The 23,091-nt window shown below is 31.8% G+C and overlaps 1 protein-coding gene across 1 annotated transcript in view; it reads right to left on the reverse strand.

Annotated features, from left to right (window-relative positions):
• Positions 1–4,372: 4,372 nt before the first annotated feature.
• The window catches only part of LOC120582580 (spidroin-2-like), a 55,871-nt gene continuing 37,152 nt past the window's right edge, over positions 4,373–23,091 (reverse strand). The window contains exons 4-5 of the mRNA XM_039837984.1: positions 6,081–6,212; positions 4,373–5,481 (exon numbers count right to left, since the gene is read on the reverse strand). The gene's annotated coding sequence lies outside the window, so the exon portion shown is untranslated. The remainder of the gene's footprint in view (positions 5,482–6,080; positions 6,213–23,091) is intronic.

Below are 23,091 nucleotides of genomic sequence, written 5' to 3' on the forward strand. Positions count from 1 at the left end.
TTAACTACAAGAATATCTAGTTTCCTACCATGTTTAAGGTTCCTTTGTGCATAATTTTGGGAAAATTAACTTTTCTAACCTCATACAGTTTCAACTATGAAATGAGGATAATTGCAGCTCGTAATGCATAGGATTTTGTGTTATTAAGATGAAATGAGATTACCATCGACCCTTAACAACACAGGTTTGAACTGCATGGGTCCACTCATACACGGACTTTTTCCAACAAATATACAGTGAGACTTTCGTATCCCTAGGGGTTTTATGAATTCAAACAATCACAGTACTGAAACAGTATTTTTGATCCACAGCTGGGAATCTGCAGATGCAAAGGGCCAACTATATGAATTGATCTATAGCATTTTATATAAGGGACTTGAATATCCATGGACTTTGATATCCGCGAGGGTCATGTAACCCATCCCCCATTAATACCAAGGGAGGACTGTAGTTGTTTTGGGGAATCAAAAGTTACATGTAGATTTTCTGCTGTGCAAGGAGTCTGCATGCCTAACCCTCACATTGTTCATGGGTCAACCATACACACACACACACACACACACACATAAATCTCATACTTGATAGTGCACAATACCATTGGGTATTATTTTTATCATTATATATAAAATAAACCAAAAAAACCTTGATCTTAACATTTTTCTCTTTAAAATACTTCCAGGCTTCATTTAAAACTACCCCTACTCCCACCTGATTAAACACAAACTCTTCAGAATATCATGCAAGAACCTTCATTCTGTGGACTTTAATATTTCTCCGAAGTCTTCTCTTAAGACATCAAGACTGATCCCCGATCATCCATGACTCATAGGAAAGGCTATATTCATTTTTCCTAAAATGTCATTACTTTCCTTTCCATTCCCTTAAGGAGCAACTGTGAAATACTGTTATTTATAAACATCTTTCTCGCATTCATCTGAACATAAGTTAGATGAGATATATACAAGAGTTTTCATATGCCCTGTGCAAAAATCCTAATCCTACCTATTAGTACCTATTATAACTATTTTTGCCACCAAACAGAGCTTCCTAAACCCTGGAATATTCTCGGATTCTTTGTAATTTTCCCTATTTTCATATTTTAGTTGATTTCAATATGTATTTGATTGGTGTGTCTTGTGTTCCAGACTCTCTTCCAGTTGTTAATTAAAAATAAATAAATAAATAAATAAATAAATAAATAAATAAATAAATAGACGTTTCATTTGTTGTGAAAAATGTATTCAAGCATTTTAAAAAATACAAACAGTACTCTTCAATGTCCTTTTCGTCTACTTACTATCTCATTGGTTACAGTTCAAATCTTCTTCTCATATCTAGAACTGAAAATCAATTGATGTATTCAGCTTCCAGCTCCAAGAACTAGTCCATTAATCCCTTCTGTATTCTTTTATGTCATATCGAAATGTGTACAGATAAAATAGGTAAAAATTTTAAATCCCAGAGTGCACCACTTGCTTTTGGTTTCAAATCAATACATCTGGATTTACTAGTGGACTCGAAAAGTTCTAGTTCATACTCTCAGATCTCTTTTGACAAGGTTTTTGCTGGGAATTACAATCTCTGAATAAACATATCACAGTTCCTTACATATTGATAAGCATATGAATAAACTTGGGGTCTTATTAAAATGCAGATTCTGAATTAGTAGATCTTAGTGGGGCTGAAGTTCTGAATTTCTAACTAGTTCCAGGTGACACTCAGGCTGATAGTCTGCAGACAGGAGCTTAAATAGTAAGGCTGTACTGGAGAGATCAGAGATTTGGGATATATTAGAAGTGATGGTGATGAGGGTGGAATGCTACTCTGGATGCCTCCAAAGGTAAGTTTTTATCATCGGAGCTACAGAACTCCAATATTCTGATGCTGAAAATATAGATTTGTTTTAGCCAATAGCGACAACATTGAAGGATTACATGTCTCAATATTTTTAAGCAAATTAAAATGTTCTATTCTATAATAGGAACATAATTATTATTAACCCACTTTTACTGAGTACTCGTTTTATGCCTACTGAGTCCTATGCACTGTTTTTTAAGTACTTTATATATATTTCTGATCTGATTCTATTAATACCTTTATTTTACAGATGAAGAAACTGAGCCATGAAGATGCTAAGTAACTTGCCTCAATATCAATAAGATAAATAGTGAAACTGTGATTTAAGTCTAGTAAATCTGACTACTTTGCTGATACTTTTAACAAAGTTCTAGAAATTTTAGAATTTAGAGTCAAAATATGGGTAGGACTATAAGAAAAGAGAGACTTAACCCATCCATACAAGCCAAATTTGTATTACAAATTTAACTAATTCTAACAATTGGTTGTTAATCAATTTTAGGTTTTATTGTTTTCATCTCTGAACTTGAAGGTCTTTACCATTTTTAAACGGGAAGTCCGAGCTGGTTAGTTCAGTGATATCAGCTGTATAGTATTAAATCAGAAGTCTTATGAATTATTTGGAAGCTTCTTTTCATGTTGGATGTTAAAACAGCATGATCTCATTTGGTGTCAATTCTCTGGATTTATTTTAGAATCGTAACCTATTTATAATAGCTTTTTGTTTTCTTGGTTTCTAAATGTCAGTTTTAAGGGCCTTGAAATTCTTAATACTTGCCAAAATAAGGGTTTCTGATTTTCGCTTTGGCAAAAATTTATACAATTAAAAATGAAAATACACATTTGATTTTTTCTGAAACATGTTTCCTAAGAAAAGGCAAAATATTTTATTTTGCATCAATAAAAATATAGAACCGTAAGAGAGGAAGTGCTGTCTTATTACATCTTTCAGCTGGTGAGACATTACCTAAAGTATTACGTTCTATTAGGAACACATACTTTCGAAGGGTCATTTAAGAACTGAAAATTTCCAGAAAATGTGTCAAAGATGACAAGAGAATTGGAAACCTGTCACATTAAAAGTATTTAAAAGCATATACAATCTTTAAAGTGAAGATATAAATGAGACAGCAAGCCGATCTCAAATTTTTGAAGTATAGTCTAACATGTGAAAGAATTGTTTTCTCTGTGGCCTCAGAATAACAGAATAGGAATGAATGCCTGAAAGCAGCAGGTTGTCTGATTTATGACTGAGAAAGACAGCAATGCTCCGCAAATTAAAGCTGCAAAAAGCATTCATATATGAATCAATTTAGCCATTTAGTGATTCATTTACTCTTCCATGAACCGTGAACATTTTCTGAAGCTTTCTCTATTAGATATTTTATTGCCCCCAACGAGGTAAAATTAAAAAGATGTTTAAGATTTAAGTAGCAGATTGTTTTTCCAAGGTGGCAGCAAACAAATCTCCTGTCCTATGTGCTTTTTTAGCATGACATTGGCAATTCTCCTCTTTGAAATACAGACTCTATAGGTCCTCCTCTTGAATTTTTGGACTACACTGGAAGTGACAGCATATGACTTCCAAAGCTAGGTCATGTATAGGATTCACATTCTATTGGTTCTCTTGGGATACTTATTCTTGAAACTCAGCCTCCATAATGTGAGGAAGCCCAGGTCATATGGAGATGTGTGAGAAGGAAAGCCTTTGAGATCATTCCAGACCCAGCCACCATCTGACTCACACCACAAACAAGACTTTCAATGAGAATCACCCAAATGAGAAAAATCAGTCCCCAGGACCATGAGAGAAAAGTAAAAACATTTACTGTTGCTTTAATCCATTAATTTTCTAGTGATTTTTTAAATGCAGAATAACTGGCACAATCCACATTAATTCCTTATAAAATAAGTTTTACCTAATTAGTAATATCTAATTTAGCTCTGTGAATATGTATTTTAGGACCCACATGGACCCAGACGCCTTTTTTTAATTCTTTGATGACATGAAAACAAATTGCTTCCAAAAGTTATTTTCTAAAATGTCTCAGAAAGTTTTATAATTTTGATATTTTTTCTCTTTTGTCCATAGTTTTCTTTTAAACTTCACCATTATAGTTTGGGGTTTCTTTTATCCTTTGAAGCAATTTTGCAGTAAATATTTGTTGTACTTCTTAGTGTCACTATATAACTTAAGTAACTTTCCTGTAATCATCAGCAATTGCATACTGTAATCCACTGCTATTGATTACTTTATCCTGTTTTATGTACTATGCTTTTCTTTTGTATTGATTCTTGCCTTTTTCTTGCTAATATGCTTTGATATAATTTAGACTTAATTTCTTTCTTATTTCATACTCTGAATTGCCATGCTACATATTAGTACTCAAAAACTTCAAATCATAAATATGAATAAAATGATAACATAAATGAAATGTTTATAACTCATTAAATATAGTTATTAAATAGTGCTTTATATTCAAACTTTTTGAAAACAAATTTTAAAAGCAATATATATATAACTCAAACGAAATAATAGATGTTTATTTTATGGTGAAAATAAGAGTTTCCTATAAGGTGACCAAAATGTTTGAGGCCAAAAAGATTTAATATCCTGTAACATTTATGAAATAATGTTGCAATTCATTGGCTATGCATTTTTAAAACTATGTAAATGTAGAACACTGAGACATTATTGTGTTTTCTACTCCTCCTGGAAAACATAACTGTTAATCATAATATATTTGATATTCAAAATATATTCTCTCTTCCATATAATAATATACCAGAGAAAGAAAGGGCACTAAAAGTTGTACAAAGATATTTATAATCTTCTCTTCTCTACAGACTCACCCCAAGGAAAATACAATTTAGAATCTTGATAAGGCCACAATATTAGAATAAAGCCCACTTAAACTTCAATACTAAAATTCAGATATGCCTGAAGTGAAATGGTCTTAAGGTTAGGGATATAAAACAAATATTGAAGTCTAGTTAGAAAGGTTGAAATAAAGACTATGAAAAATATCTTGCCATATTTCATTTCTCTACAGCAATAGTTTTCAACCTTTTTTTATATATGCATGGATCAAATGAAGGCAGTACTAATGCATGGGCCCTGTCCCCAAAGATTCTGTTTCATTTGATCTAAGTTGAGCCTAGGCATCAATATAATTTTTTTTTAAATATCCCATGTGGTTTTAATATGAACCCAGAGCTGAGAATTACATTTTTAAATTATCGTTGTTTCCCAAATTATAGCCCATGAAAATGGGATTCTAAATTTATTGTGAAAAGAAGAAAAGAGTAAATTCCATTTATAAATTAAGAAAATTCTGCTTCCAATGTCACAGGTCTTCCTTCCATTCCCTTCTTTGCCATGACTTCACTAAGAATAAAGTGTATTTCCTCATGCCATTGATTTGGGGCTCTGATTCATGAGTACAACATACACCACATTCAAGGAGAGGTTTTTTATTTTCCTGCATGGTTTAGCATGGCCTCTTGTCTCCTGTCATTCATCATGAAAGCAGCCTTCCCTGCGGTAGATTCTGCCCCTTTACCCAGGTCCCAGAAAGAGTGATGCTTGAAGCAATTATACCTACATCCAGCTGACTCTCAGATCTGTAAGTGAGAAATACATGCTTATTATTGCAAACCATTACAAATTAGACTTTTTAAAAAATGTAGCATTATCTTAGCAATAGCCAACCAACACAAACTTAAACAGAGTTTCTAACTAAAAATTCTTAAAACTGTGCAACAGCTAGCCTTGACTCTTTCAAGAGAGGTCAATTTTATGCGATTTTGCAAACTTCTATTCATTACAGAACTTTTTATTTTAGGAGTCATCTCAAATAACTTTCTACAGCAAGGTTTACTTTGAGAAAATGCATAATGAACAGTTAACGAAATATTGTGTAAAACTATAGGTGACCTTTGAGATAAACCAAAAATTTATCAATTAATGATAAGGCATTTCTAGTCTAATTATAAATAAAGAAATAATAACTAGACAAAGTCAGGGGGGAAAGTTGAATACTTCCGTAGCTGAAGGCTACGGAAATTTATGTAGCACATATCTTGAATTGGTAGTTAAAACTATAAAAATGAATAAAGATGTAATCTAAGTTTTCAAAAATAACTCTATTAAGGACTCTTTTACATATCATGTAATTCACTCATTTCAAGTGTATAAATCAATGATATTTTCGTAAACTTACCAAGTTACGCAACCATCATCATAAATCAGCTTCAGAATATTTTCTTCACTTTGATATGTCCCTTATGCTGTTGATTTTCCACTCTTCCATCCAGTCAATCACCAAAATACTTTCTCCCTCTGAAGATTTGCCCTTTCCGAGCATTTAAAATAAATGGAATAATATAATATATGATTTCTTATATCTGGCTTCTTTCACTGTGCATGCTTACAGTACATATGCATACTGTGTTTTTTAATAGTCGAATATTCTATTGTTTGGTCATAATACATTTTATCTATTCAACCATTGATGGACAATTGGGTTATTTTTCATTCTCTGGCTATTATGAATAATGCCTATAAGAACATCTATGTGCAAGTTTTTGTATGGATATGTTTTTATTTCTCTTGGGTTGATATCTAGTAGTAAATTTCTGCATGAAGAAGTAATTTAACTTCATGGAGTTTCCGTCCATTAGAAAAGACAAACACCATACACAGAAAGTGTTATGATAATGGCTATGATAATGGCATACAATAAATTTTATGGAAGCAAAGCTACAGGTTCAAGGAAGAAGTAACACTTGAGTTGAAAGCATTTGGGTAAATAAAAATTATTAAAGGAAAGAGGGTATAGAGGGTTTTCCAAATAAGCAATGACAGGAAGGGTTAAAGGCATAATTTGTGAAACATGACAAAAACCATAAAGTAAAGCAAGAGACACACTGAAAGATCAGGTAATGGAAGTGGGGCTGCTGCTCATGATTATGCAGTTTGTCCTGCAATTGCTACATCTGTTGCAAAGAAGCAACTTTTTTAAAGCTCCAAGATGCTAACTGGTAAGCCTGCTGTCTACTTGGGGTAACTTTCTAAAATCATCTTTTGAGGGCTAAGAGATATGCTTTTAAAAATTTGCACAATCAATTATACAATACGTTTGTGCGTGGAAGGTCTTATATATTACTGAAAGGACTTTGGGTGTTCTGGTTTAGTGTTTTCCACATTGACTAAAGTCTAGTAATACATATGAAATGAATATGCTCACATGATAAACTAAGATAAGCATGCAGCTTCTCCTGGCTCAGGGTACTGCAGAAGTCATGGACCCCTTGCTCTCACCTTGAGAGGGGAGGACATCAACATCTAAGCACACTTGTAATTCCTTCATGAAGCACAGTAAAACAAGGAAGATGTAATTATCAATAGGTTTTACAAAGCATATCTTACCAACTGAGTAGCATATTCTGTTAAAGCAGCCTTGCCACAGGCAAGAAGACAAGTTTGAAGTCGGCAAGACATAAGGGGAGAAGATAAATCAGGAAGTTGAGTCCTCAATCCAGGAAAAGCATGATGAACACCTACACCTGACAGCAAGTGTAAGAAAGAAAAATAGAGACTGAATTTAGCACTATTTAGGAGACAAATTTGACATGGACTAATGAAGAAAGATAAAGAGTCTAGAATGACTCCTAGTTTATTTTATTTGGTAAGCTAAATTCAAGAGGGATACTGTCACTAAGATATAAAATGGGGGAGGAAAAATACATTGAACAAGATAGCTTGGATGATAAATGTTACAAATTATAAAAGAACAATTGCGTATGTCATAATCTGACTTGAATTATTAAGAATTTTATGTACGGTGGCAATGGAAGAATTTTAAAACATCAAAAACTAATTCATGAAGTATTAGCAAAATGGCAGAATAGGTGTTTTCTACCAAAATCCTTCCCATAGAACACTGATTTTTGACAACCTCCCATGGAGAAGAATGTGGGAGTCCAGTAGAGAAGTTTTAGCACACAGTGCAGCATAAAATTTGAGAACAGATGCATTAAGGGGCATAAGAACAGTTTCACTTTACCTGCTTACATTTCCCTATTGCAGCACAGCTCGGTTTCCTTCGGCCCATGATTTATTCTTGGGGTCGGGGAAGTGGGAATGAGCAGTGATAGCATAGGGAGTGCTGGCTTCCCCAGGCCTGTGAAACACTGCTCAAGAGGTTCACCTTTTTCTCACCCCACCCAGGATACTGATGTGATCGGCATGACTGAGGGAATGGAAGAGGTTGGGAGGACAGTAACCAGGACTCAGAATTTATCAAAGGACCACGGATCTTACTAACCACTGTGCAGACTCCATCAGGAAGCCTTCACACAAGCAGCTGGGGATACCTTGCTTGCATCTCTTGCTCGAATGTCCATGAGCACCACAGTGCTCCACCTGCCTCCCTTACCACCCCATGGTTGGGTCCCGTGCACAGTGGGAGCGAGCCTTTACAGACAGCCTGGGAGCACACACAGAAAGCCAGCTCAATCTGCAGGACTGGGAGAAAGAAACTCCAAAAATCTAAAAGAAGTAAGAAATGGTGAAATTTCCACAAAGTTTTGCTGTATCCTAAACTCTGTCTCTAACCAAACTCACTTCGCCATAATGTGTTGCTTGGCCAAAAAAGCACTTTCCAGTTAACAAGAGCCATTTTTCTAAAAGAACAGTCAAAATGGATCTTTACTACATTATTCTAAAGATAATCTTGAAAAAATAGGTGGAAATAGTAAAATTTATTTTGAAAAATAAGTGCTATGAGAGATTTATATGTTCTCACTAGTTTTAAAACACATGTTGCAGAATAATGCTTTTGAAATATTAAATGATTTCTTTTTGACTCAGGTATGGATATGACAGGGAAATCATTAAACATTAAACAAGTCTCTGCTTTTCAATTTCCAAAAGCCAAAGCGATCAGTATCCAGAGGTCAAGGCTGATATAAAAGCAATGCTTGTGTAGCAGGTGACAAGAAGGTGTGCTATTTCACCCCATTCCTATCACAGCTTTTGGGACTGTGTAAATCCTTTGAACATAGCAACTTCACAGAAGAATGAAAAAAGAAATCCTGGGTTTATTGAAATAAATTAGTCTGGAAAAATAAGGTATTAAAATAGAAATGCAGTCCAGGAAAAAAAATGAAGTAGTAGAGGAAAGAATAATTATTGGTGCAAATGATTTATTTTAACAGTCTTTCACCCAAACAGCACCCCTGCTGTTAATAAAAGCTCAGCTGGTTTGTCCTCTTCCTTGACAGTGGATCTTCTTCCTATAGCTCACTTCCATCCCAGGCTAGAAACTAAGGCCCATTCTGGAGAGCTGGGCATCACCTATGACCTCACCTTAGCAAGAGTGGGATCTCCCTGCACCAGAACACCTGGTAAGAATTTTTGCACTCCAAAGAAGTTCCTATGTCAGATGTTTTCATCAGGCATGACAGTAACTTCTCCAAGGGTCTTCCTAGGCAGAAGACTGAAAACTTCTCAGCTCCTATTTCATCACTAAAATAGGTTTTTCTTCATGGTAGCAATAGCTGAGTTTTTGTCACGAAGAATGGAGACTAGTCACAAGGAGTAGGAGAAAACTTCAAAAAATATATTTTGTTTACCTCCTATGTAGTGAGCACACAAGAAGAGATTATGGAAAGGAGCTTCCAAGAACATTTTTTAAAAAAGCATCATTAATTCCTGTATTTCCTCTTGACTACCACTCAACACTAATAGTTCATCTCATTCTTCCAAAAGAAAGAGAAACGATGTGAGACTTTTTGCAGGAAAAGTGACTTTCCTTCTCTCACCCTATTTCATCGCTCTTCACATCTAAATGATGCCAATTCTTATGGACTCAGTCTCTCACGTTGCTCTCAAATTCATCACATATTAATTTCCATTTCTCTACATTAAGCCCAAACTGTCACTTAGGTAATTGAAAAGGCCTTTTAGTGTTCCTTCTCCACTATTTTCCAACCATCCTTCGCAGTGTAACCACGATTTTCCTTGAAGCAAAATCTGAAACACATTGTTTTTCTTTCAAAGCTTAGTTGGATATTTAGTACTAATTCAATATATAAAATATTTTAAAAGAAAAACTGCAAATATATTATTTAATAAATAAATAAATGTGAAAAAATATAATGAAATATGTAAGAGACTTCTATAAGGAAAATAATAAAAAGCATTTAGAGCTAGTAAAGAAAACCTAAATAAAGAGAGAAAGAACTCTCTTTTTCAAGAATTGCAAAAAATCAGTATTGTAAAGACTGAACATGTTTTGCAATCCATATACATGCCAAGGGCTCAAACCATGGAAATATAAAAAAAAAAACTCCTGCCATGCAGTGAGAAACAGAAAAAAGATATTAAAGAAATTTAGGCAAGATACCTGAATAGGCATGCCATACTAAGGTTTCCCAAAAGCTTGACAAGTATAAGAAAAAGTGGACAATTCATTAGTAATTGTGAAAACATAAATTAAAATCGTGATGATGTACAATATACATTTATCAGAATTGTTATTATTTAAAAGACTGTTAAAGGATATGGTGAAATAGAAGCTCTCATAAACTTCTCCTGAGTGCTTAACAGTGACATATTGAAAAAACATTGTCACCTTGTCTACTTAAGCACAGATGTACTCTAAGACCTAGCAATTTTACTCCTGAGTATATGTGTATGTATCCTACTGCAAGTGCATGTACAGCAAAAGACATGAATAAAATTATTCACAGCAGTGTTATTTACAGTGTTATTTACAAGAGCCCCAAATAGTGTTATTTACAATAGCCCCAAATTTAAATAAGCCAAACGTTCATCAGTAGCAGAATGGATGCACTTTGTTTTCTTTATCCAATGGAACACTGTTATGTAGCAAAGAAAATTAATGAAGTACAGCTATAGGCTCAAACACAATGTTGAGTGAAAAAAGCCAGACACACAAGAATACATACTGTATGATTCCACTTGTTTAAGATTCAAAAAACAGACAAAAGCGGACTGCAGAGTTAGAGGTCAAAATAAAGAAATCTTATAGGCAGAAGCAGGAAGAGGTAGCAACTGGGAAAAGGTGTGAAGTCTCTGGGGTGTTGGCAATATTCTATTTCTTTATATGTTGTAGTCACACAGGTGATTTCTTTGCTTTAGTATATTGGACTGTACATATATGCTTTCACCACATTTTTACTTATATACTTCAATTAAAAAGTTAAAAAATAAGAAAATGCAGTTAGACAACAGACAATAATATTTATATATTCTCACAAACATGAGTTTGAGGATTAAGATTTATATGTGCCACAGGTATCAAATGACTGAAATAATTTATCCTCACTCAATTTTATTCCTTCCTGTTAAATGATAACAGTAATTTTAGATAATACTTGTTGAGCACTTACTTGAGTAAAAGCACTATTCTAAAAACTTTATAAATATACACTCATTTAAAGCTCACCTCAGTCTAATGAGGTTGCAAGTATTATCCCCTTAATAGATTAGAAGATGAAGGTACATTATGTAACTTCATTTTCAGGGTAAAAACCTAATTAGCATCACAGTCAGAGCTGTATCCTGGCAATTTGCCTCAAGGTTAAGTTTACTTAACCATTGTACTGTTCCATTATATACATCTCCTAATCATCTCTCTAGAAGCCGAAAAGAAAAAAGTGAGCACTTTTTTTTTTTAATTCTCAAATTTTAATTCAGAGGGAAGCTAACTGGTTGAGATGAGAAGCATATAATATGTGAAATGTTTCTCTGGGTTAGAAAACCCTTTCCAACCACAGAGAGTGTAAGTGGCAGGGACTAAATATTTTTCTCTGACTGGGAGATCAAAAATGAAAAGGACCCTGAAAATTAGCAAATTGTCTAGAACAACACGCAACTCAAAGGAAGGCCTGTAAAGTATTTTTGCCGAAGCTGAATCAGAACCACAGCAGGAAGAACATCTAAATTTCACCCCAGCACATGGTGTCAAGGTTCTTGCTACCAAAATTTTAAGAATAGATAATTCTTATGCTTTTAGAAGTATAATTGAATATTGAAAATATTTTTTAAAAACCTTCCAAAATCATTTTATGGGCCTAGCAGAACAGTAAGCGAGATAGAGAACCCAAAATAAAATAAAAGATGATTTTTTTTACTATAATAAACACACACACACAGTTCACAATGCACCCACAGTCACATACAAAAGTCCTTTATGATAAGTAATATCATAAACAAGTTAAACTACATATAAATGTAGAGTTCTTGAAAGTACTATAGTATATAAAATAAAGAATTCATATGTATTAAATATAAAGAGCAACAATAAATAATTTCAAAGAAAATTTAAAAAATTGAAAAGAGGCAAAAATATGCATGGGAGATTAAAAATATATAAACAGAAGTAAAATATGTGAAAAAGTGTTCAATCCTAGTAGAAACAGAGTAATTAAAACAATAATAATAATGAACATATTGGTAAAAATTTAAAAGATTGATAATATCTATATCATCAAGAGTGTAGAAATTGGAACTCTCATAATATGTTGAAAGGAGTATAAACTCTTCTAGCCTTCAGAGGACAATTTGGTAGTACTATGAAAACTAAAAACTATAAAAGTCCTTAAACGTAACTTTTTTACTTTTAGAAATACATCCTAAAGATTTATTCCTGTGTACACTATGATATATACACCAGGAAAGTCTGGTGGCATCTTATGTAAGACTTATGTCAAAAAGTAGTACATAAGGTGAATATTGAATAAGAGTATTATTTGTGAAAATATCAAGGAAGGTTTCACTTAAAGGCTTACACAGCATTTTTCAGCCAGTCCAGCAGAAATTGAATTTCCTTTGGCTTTAACATATGGTTTTACATCTAATTGGTCACCAAATGAATTTAGTGCTCTTGAATTGAGATGCTGTATGATACCAAAAACTCTTATCTACAGAGAACAGAATCCTACTTATCATGATGGTAATATTCTCTTACTATTAGAGAGAAGTAGAATTGAAATCCAATGAGGGGATAAATAATCCATATGCAAATGTATATGTACATCAAAGCATATGGAAATAAATAGGTTGTAGACAGCATTACCTGTAATATTTAAATTAACTCTGACTTTATTATTAACTTCTTTGTGTTCCAAAAGCCCTCACTCCATATATAACTAAATATTAAAAATTATAAATTACCTAAATAAAATATTATTGAATTATTTCAAATTAATCTTAATTTAATTATTATTACATCATTATCATTAAAATCATGAAGCAGATAAAAGTAATCTTGTAGAATTATACATACTAAAAAAGAAAACTTACTTCACCTCATCATTTATGGACCAAAACAAACTGCAGTTCAGTATATAGAGTATGATTCCATTTATGTAAACACAAGTCCCAAAACTCAAATCAAACAGACAGGATAAAAGCTTAGCCAATGATTTGGAATTGTTAGCTCTCTGATGGGAACTGAGATTGGACAAGTTCACCATAACATTTTTTTCACCATAACTATATACCTCATTTTTCTATATGTACTCATTCCTTTAGTAATCTCATCTCATCTCATTGTTTTAAATATTAAATGTTAAAATTTTCAATTTATATCTCTAATACAGTCCTCTACCATAAACTGTAGACCTCTCTACCTAAATGTCTATTGGAGACCTTTCACATGGCTGACTAACAAACTTAATGTGTTAAAAAACAAACTCAGGGGCTTCCCCTCAAAACTTCATCACCTGTAATCTTCTCCCTGCCAGTATATCAAAATTCTGTTTTTCAATTTCAAAGGAAAAAAATTTTGGAAATAGAGATTTTACTTCATGAATATTTTTGGGAATAGTAGAAATATACATAATAACATGTTGATTTCTCCTATTGCAAGATTTGTTTATTGAACAAAATTTAAAAGCAATGTCTAATTTGTACAATAATAGACATATGAAACTCTAAGAAAATATTGTAGTGACAATCTGTAGCCCTGGAGTATTGGCTTTAGAGTCTTCCTCCATGCTCCTTTTTAGCTCTTATGTAACTTCTAACCACAAGACTTGTGGGAAAAAAAATCAGGCTTTGTGCCTGTTGACCTAAGGACAGCTACAAGCCTGTGTTCCCGGAGTTCTACAAAAGCATATTATAATGCAACTAAGAGCTTATTTTATTTTATTTATTTTTTATTTTAATTTTAATTTTTAAAACTTACAGTCAACATTCAATATTATACTAGTTTCAGGTGTACAGCATAGTGAATAGACATTTGTATAATTTACAAAGTGATCCCCCCAATAAGTCTAGTACCCACCTGGCATCATACATAGTTATTACAGTATTATTGACTATATTCCCTATTCTGTACATCCTCATGGTTATTTTGTAACTGTCAATTTGTACTCCTTAAAATCCTCACCTTTTTTCACCAATTCCCTCAACCCTCCTCCCATCTGGCAACCATCAGTTTGTTTTAAGAGCTTATTTTAAAATTACATAATTTTATCCCTACATTGTGCATTATATTAAAATTGACAGTTTTATGGTTGTTTACAATTGAAATAGAGAAAATTCATAAGAAAATATAGTCTGAAAGTTTCAATAAGTAAGTATACAGTTATATTTCAAAAATTTTCAAACGTAGGCTTATTTATCTCATTCTGAAACCAATAAACTTATTTATGTGGAATAGTAATGTTATTTTTTTAGGGAAACCAACTAAACTGCCATTTAGGCATTATATATGACTTGCTACTCTAGCTATAATAACATTTTTATTTTTTATCAAAACTCTCAAAAGCTTCATGACAACTAATATTAAAGCCATTGAAGCAAAGGTTTATATAATTTTGGAGTGGATTTTTAATAAATCAATAGTGATTTACCATCATTTTATCTACAAGTCTAGCATCTTTTGAAGGATTTAATTATTCAGAGTCCTAAAGCTACAACACTTTTCCATATATCTATTCCTTTCCATTTTTCATTAAAAAAAAATAATAAAGTTAGCCTTATATTCCAAACGAAATAACACTTTCCCTCCTTCTCAACCCAAATATACTACCACTCTAGTTCCAGAAAATTGTATAAAAAGTGACTAACATACAATCGGATTCTTTCTCTAGGGAGTTTGGAATGGAGACAAAACAATGCCCAGTCATTTAGTTATGCATGATTGATCTGTAAAGCCAATACACCCTCTCTCACACTGAGATTCCCACTTTGGATTGCTTTGATTTTTCACATGGTAATTTTAGACAGCCATATAGAGAAATGGGATGGGAACTCATGCACACAGAGAAAGAGAAGACTCTAAGAGCTTAACAGAAAGACAGAAGTGTTTTTTCAGCCATTGAGAAATCTATATATACTTTATGAAATTAAATTCCATTTTATTTCCCTCCATACTTACAATAAATTTAAGTTGTTACTTTCAATTAGTACTTAAGTATGTATATTTAAAAACAATATTTTGAAAATAAATTTTAACTTTAAAATGAAGGAAATCTTTTCTCTTTAGTAAAGTGATTGTATGCCCAGCGTTTGGGCTGCAGAACAAATGGGGTACTAACCAGGAGGGAACTGGAATGTGCTAACAAGGGGAAATAGTTTCCAAGGCTAAAGTATAATATCCTTCAATTTTTGAGGCAGATTTATTTTCTAACTGTGACTAATACTATAAACATGAGTTTGAATTTCTGCTCTAGGTTTAACTATTTGTGTAAAAATGAGAATATATTAATTTCTACCAATCAGCAATCTCCAAATATTTTTAAGTGCCAATTATGTGCAAATCATGACATTATATACATTAAAAAAAGCAATATTATATTCATGTTCAAGAATTTTATATCTTAAATAAATATTAACTATATAAATATCAAATAAAAATCTGAGAAATAAAAAGAATGGCATAAATATGTACAGCAATGGTCCTCAAACTTCTCTACTTGGAAACTCACAATCCTAACTTTATGAGAACCCTAAAGACCTTTTGTGTATGTGAGTTATATTTATTAATATTTCAATATTAGAAATAAAAACTGAAAAATTAAAAAAATACCATTTATTTAAAAATAATAGTACACACATAAATATAAACAAAACATATTTTGAGAACAAATATTTTCTAAAGTAAATGTACATTTAGTGAAAATAAAGGTTTTTTATATTTGTGTGAACCTTTTTAATGTCTGGATTAATAGAAGACATCTGAATTTTCCACTGTTTCTACACTCAGTCTGTTGGGATCTGTTGTTTTTTGTTGAAGTGTATGGGGAAGATCCAGCCTTCTATAAATTCATATTTGATAAAAGGGAAAATCTCCTAAACCCACAGAAAGGATCTCAGGGTCCTCTGAGGTGCCTCACACCACGTTTTGAAAAACGCTGAAGAACAACACAAATTATAAATAATGAATGCAAAATACTCTTAGAGAACAATTAAAGCATACAAATTTAGGATAACAGGTTATCCACATTAACCTTGTGAGTCAAATCAATATTATTTTCAGTTTGAAAATAAAGAATGTGAGGTCTATGAGCCCAAATCAAGTGTCCATGGCCATTGAAAGAAAGGAACTCGGCCTAGTTGTTTTTAGCTTGTTTGTTTTCTAGAGAATATATGATAGAGGAAAGTGACTGGACTTTCCAAGACTGGGTGTGACCTTAGCTACTTAAATTATCATCATTTAAGCTCAGTTTGCTAATAAGCAATGGGGAAATTTCAATAGGACTGAAAAAACTTACACCACTTGTTGAGTGTAGGAACTAATAAATGATACATCCTTAATACATTGTTTAGGACATGGTGAATGCTTAGTAAATGGCAGGTGTTATTTTATAAAATAATATTTATCTGCACATTTAAGTACTTTTCACTATATAACACAGCCTGAAAAGAGGACTAAAGATTTAAAAAAAGGAAAAGATAATCTCTATAATTTATATTTGTGAATGCCACTTCTGTCAATTTGTCCGAAAAAAATGAAAACACTAACCTGAAAAAATTAATACATTCCCATGTTCACTGCAGCATTATTTACAATAGCCAAGACACAGAAGCAACCTAAGTGTCCATCGATAGATTAATGGATAAAGAAAACGTGGCATATATATATATATACACAATAGAATATTATTCAACCACAGGAAAGAAGGAAATCTTGCCATTTGCAATAACTTTAAGGGTTATTATGCTAAATTAAGTAAGTAAAACAGAGAAAGACAAATACCATATGATTTCACTTACCTATGGAATATAAAAGCAAAACAAACAGACAATCCAAACTCATAGATATAAAGGACAAATTGGTGATTACCAGAGGTGAGGAGAGTGGGTAGTAAAATGAGTGAAAGTTGTCCAAAGGTACAAACTTGCAGTTATAAAATAAATAAGTCATTGAGATGTAATGCACAATGTGGTAACTATAATTAATAATATTGTGTTATATATTTGAAAGTTGTTAAGAGGGAAAATCTTAAAAGTTCTCATAAGAAAAAAATTTGTAACTGTGTAGTGATGGATGTTAACTAGACTTACTGCGCTGATCATTTCACAATATGTACAAATATTTAATCATTGTGAAAAAAATAATCATTGTGTCAGACACCTGAAACTAAGATGTCATATGTCAATTAAATATCAATAAATAAAATCTTGAATTATTTTCTTGTTCATTTTAGTCATTACTTTAATCTAATTCCTGAGACTTATAGAGTTAATACATTACGGAAAATGACTTTGCAAATTTAAAATTTTCAATTTTGTACTTTTTGATTTTGATTGACGTTTAGATCTATTTGAGAACAAGGCTCCATAAAAGACAGTCTTTTATAACAGTTGTATATTTTATTTTTTTATCTACCTCCACAGAGTGATTACAACTCAAAGCAGATATTACATTAACAGGAAAAAATAAATTGGTATTTTTTGTTGATAAGAATACACATTTTGTCTGTTTGATAATTTTGATTTTCATATTATTTTTCTGTTCTGAAACTCTAAATTCATAAAAAAGAATTCACATTTCACATAATGTTACAAGTTTAGAAAGTACTGTTCAACTAAAAATTTTAATTTTTAAAAACTATCTTAAATACCAAAGAAATTGTTTTAATATTGAATTTATATATTCATTCTTATACTACTCTATTCAATAAACTTCAGCTTATATACATGTAATAAGTAAACATATGTAAATTAAAACCAAGTCAATTAAAAGGAAAATAGCCATCTCAAACTAAGATGAAGGCAGGAAAGAGTTAATATTTTTTAAATTCATAAAGAAATGAGGTATTAAATTTTGTAACTAAAATTCATTCTTAAGATCCTAACAAGGTAAATCAAAGAGTAAAACATAGTTATAAATATATCACGATGTATTTGATTTGAAATTCTGAGGAATTCAACAATTCTAATCATAATTGTTGATAGTTGTAGATATTAAGCCTGTAGATTAAAGATTTTTATTATATTGCATATTCTCAGCAAAAAAAAAAAAGTGTAATAAAACATGGAAAACTATCTACATAAGGAATTAATACAAGCATGATGACTTATGCAAGAATATAATCCACCCACTGTCTAACCTAAAATTCTAACATTTAAGAGGGCTTGGTCATTTGTACTTCAGGAAGGAAAATCACATTGAATAATTTCTTAAATGAGATGGCACCTGTCGTGGCCCAGCACAGCCTGCCCTCCGATATTACACAATAGGGTATTGATTATTTTGAACTAAAATCCCCTGAGAAGCAGCAAAAGCAGAAAGAGCTCTCTGACTCTGCTCTGTCCCACTAAAGGCAGGAAATAAACCCCCGCAATAGGTGCCCACCACACTCCTGCAGGACTGAGAGATCAAGAGACTTACAAAATCCAGAGTCAAAAAAGTGGGTAAACAAAGCTTCTTACACTTTCACTAATTTACTGCCCAAGCCCCAACTTTGTTTAGATTCCTAACTAATGAATACTCAAACCTGCTTAGATCCCTTTCTAATGAGCACTGAGTTTCTGTGTCTTAGCCAATTTCTCACAAATTTATTATTTCTTTATCTAAAAACTATAAAAAGTTGTCTAGTTTGATCATTTCTTTGAGTCTCATTTTATGATCTGAGCTTCATACTGTGATCCTTCTATGTACATGCAATTTTTTAATTAATTCAGTCTTGTGTCAATTTTATCATTTTATAACTAGTCTAGTCATAAAAACTAAAGGGTTGAATGAAGGAATTCTTTTTTCGCCCCAACACTTCCACCTAGGCACTTAGAAAATTATAGAAATGAGAGAAAGTGTGAGTAACTTTGATTATAATAATATTTCATGGAACTGATTTTTGCTCAGAAAGAACAAGATCAAGTAGAATACTCTTTTAGGAAGAGAGAAGCTAGATGGAGAAGAAGGAGGCTGTGGGATTTTGGAATATTGCACAAGGCATTAATTTTCCTTCAGTTTTTCTTCTTTCCCCTAAAACTAACACAGAATGAGGCTGGTTGAGAATTTATATTTTATAAACTATCATTTTATTACACTCTTAGAGGCATCATTTTTAAATCAAGTTTCTTTGATCTCTTAGAGGTATACGTATCATCTTCACTTTAGAAAACTTAGTTACTTATTCTTGAATGGTATTTTTTTCCTCTTAACGACACCATAAAATGAAAAAATATCTATGTATCTTTCTGAAACACCACAAAGTTAATTGAAAATAAAGAGCAGATATTTAAAAATCAATAAAATCTCTGAGCATTTGAAATAATCAACTCAAGCCCTAATATTTAAGATTCTCGTCAGCACCTAAATGGCAAAATACAACAGAGTAGGGATAATCTGTCCTATTTTGTATCTCCAGCACAGCATAAAATGCTTGACTCAATAAATGTTCCGTGTTGAATAAGTAGTATCACATATTAAAAGATTGATGAGAAAGAGTAGTAGTCCACCTTGTTGTCAGAGCAACAGAACAAAATAATTTAAAGTATTAAATTCATTTCTCCTGGATTGTGTCCTCATTAAAAGAATTTTCCAAGAGCGGTACATAATTTCTGTTTGACAGCAAATTGCTTACTTTTTTAAGGCACTAATATGTTTGACTTACAAGAAACATTTTCTTTTCTTTCTTTAGTGTATATATGAGTGTAATGTGTTTTGGTTTTTGTTTTTTCTATCAAGTTCTAAAAAATTTCTTAATTGGCAAATGTTGAGATAACAGGAGCTCATAAAAATGTATTGACTAATGACATAGCTTTAACAATTTCAACCATATATTCACAAACAATTCTAATTTAGTAAATTTTCTTCCTTTATTTTATAAATATGAAAGTGAAAGAAAATATATGATTCCGAGATCAGTTTCTCAAGGCTGAAGAGCTGACAGGACACTTTTTAGTTAGAAAAATATCTTAGGTATTTCTTCAATTCACATTATTTTATGATATTAATTAATACTTAAAAACAAAAGTCTTGGGATAAACTCCAAGTTATTTTGGGGATTTATAATTATAAAACCAAAGAGAATTTACAAATTAACTAGCACAATTACACAACCCATAAAATTAAAATTAACCACATAATTTTAAGGCAATGGATCATGATATTTTGCTATTTTGAATATATTTTCTATAGTAAAAATTTATTTTGAATTTCACTAGCCTGCTCAACCCTGAGCCATGCAATTGTTCAATTTCTCTTTTTTCTCACTTTAACATGCTTACCAAACCTTCGTTTCTATAGTGTCCTATTGATATAATTTGGACAAATACACATTATATGCAACTTTTATATCTCATTCTTTTTATTAACTTGTATCATTTAAAGTACTGCTTAGAGCTAATGAAATCACAAACCCAAAGTCAAATAATAGACCTGTACTTGGTCATATAAATGCTACAAAATATATGATATAAAATTATAATTAAATTATTATTAAAATGAAAAGATTAAAATAAAAATTCTAGTGAGAACTTGTGGGATCTAAAAAATATACTCACAGATCTCTATATCTCTGGAGTAGCAAGTTTGAGAAACACTATGTGGTAGACATGGAGAAAAATATTATTCAGAACCAATTTAGTTGTTAAAAATTATTTTAATTTTACCAGAGAACATTTATAAGTTGATTAAACATCTGAATCTACTTTTTTTCCAGAAAAGAATGGTGAAATTATAATTTTGGACCCAAGTCATACAACATAATTTACTTTACCCCGTAATGTAGCTGAAAACTCTTCATTTTTAATAAAAATAGTAGAAATTACTTCAGCAAAGTCATTATTTTATTTTCAGTATATGAACATAAATCATGTAAATGCCTTTACAGTAGTTTCTCAGTATTGCAATAATAGTAATTATATAAAAGCTCAAGAGTAATATTTGACCAGGTATTTCTAAAATTAATGCTGAATGCAGGTGCTGAAGGAAAAGTAGATTTAATTAGTGAAGGAAGAGGTTTGGAACTTGTATGGAAATGGTGAAAGGGACTCTGGTTACAGTTGGGGCCTTGAAATATTTACCTTACTAGTTTTTGATTACTCCTAATTTACTTAGAGTTCTTTAAGTCTCTTTTTCCTTCGTGGTAACATCTTCCTAGCACTAGCCTCAGGCTCATATTGATCATTTAGTTCCTAGTCTAACCAAAAAAGAGAGAAATAGTATGTGTCATTTTTTGCTTAGTTATTTCCTCAAAACGGTAGAGAAAACTTTCTGCTTCAGATATTTCAAATATTTCTGTTTACTTAACGAGTGTTGTTTTCTTAATATCAAAAGTAAAATATCTTTCTTATAAAAGTGTTAGTTAATACAATCATAACATTAAATTAATGGAATTCTACCATCAATGGATTGTATTATCTCAATCTTACCATATACTGCAAGTTATGCCAATATAGAATATGTAATCTCTTTTTATTCTTGATCAAAATATCAATGTTTTATGTAAGCATAAATCTTTTCTTTCTGACTGTAATCTATACTTCCACAGGTCATGAAATTCCACAGGTCATTTTACAAACTATTTTAAAAATTAAGTTGCATTTGTAGTAAGGACACAGTTTTTACTGGCTTTTGTTCCCAGGAACTCTGCAGGAATCTGCAACTTTGCAAATCTCCTCCCTGTTTTCTTTGTTTTGTTTTGTTTTGTTTTTTGTTTTTATTCTGTTTTTGTTTTGTTTTAACTCAGGAGACATTTCCGTATGCTCGCAAATATGTTCAAGAAACTACTGTCTCAAGTATCATGTGCTTTATGTACACTGCAGCTTCTGAGCATGCTACATCTGCTCAACTGTTATTGTTTTTTCTGCATGTACCATATTTTCAAGGCAAAGTATGGAGAAGTCACTGCTTCTTCTAGACACAGCCGCTGCTTCTATTAAGGGTAATCATACAAGTTATTCTTATCACCATTGCTGTCTCTGACAATGTAGAATTTTACCTGAATCCTATGTCCCTAAAAAACAGTGATTGTTAAACAAAAGAAAACATAACAAAATAATAATAATAAAAAAACAACAATATGGCAAAGAATTACTCTTCTTTATATGACTTAGATAAGACTCACAGATATCCCCCTTGTTTACTCATAACAAGCCAAACATGAATTTTTATTCATTGCACTATAAATAATTAGCTGGTGAGCAGTCACCCATGCTTGGTTAATGGACTTACACTCCTGTGTATTAACTTCTCTCAAAAAGTATTCTTTGGGAACAGAACTGAAAGTTTGGTACTGAATTCAAATTTTTCAAACTGTATCTACTATGTATTTCTCAGCATTTTTGATATATACTATTCTTAAGATGAGGGAAGATATCAATAAAATTTAGTAATTTATAGTTCTTTCAAGTTCTATATCCAAACAACTATTTTGAGTAAGTGGCATTCTAAAAGGAAGGAGGAGAAAAATGTTTAAAAAGAACAAGGGTGAAGGATCTTTTTGTCTTTTTCACTGGCATAGCTATAATTTCTCAAAAGGATGAGGTACATTCAATAGTCAATATATATTTGAATGAACTAAGGAAGCCACTATGTAAAATAACAATATGCTTCAGAAAAGAAAAAGACATCAATTCTAAGTTACAACTGAGAACATGTTAACTCATCCAGTGTTAGGCTTTCTATGTCGTGGAAGAGACAGAGACAGAGACAGAGAGAGAAAGAGACAGAGACAGAGACAGACAGAAATAGACAGAGATAGACAGAGAGAAAGATGAAACAGAGAGACAGAGACAGACAG

This window comes from Pteropus medius, unplaced genomic scaffold (genome assembly GCF_902729225.1).
Source record: "Pteropus medius unplaced genomic scaffold, Ma_sr-lr_union100, whole genome shotgun sequence".
Taxonomy (NCBI): domain Eukaryota; kingdom Metazoa; phylum Chordata; class Mammalia; order Chiroptera; family Pteropodidae; genus Pteropus; species Pteropus medius.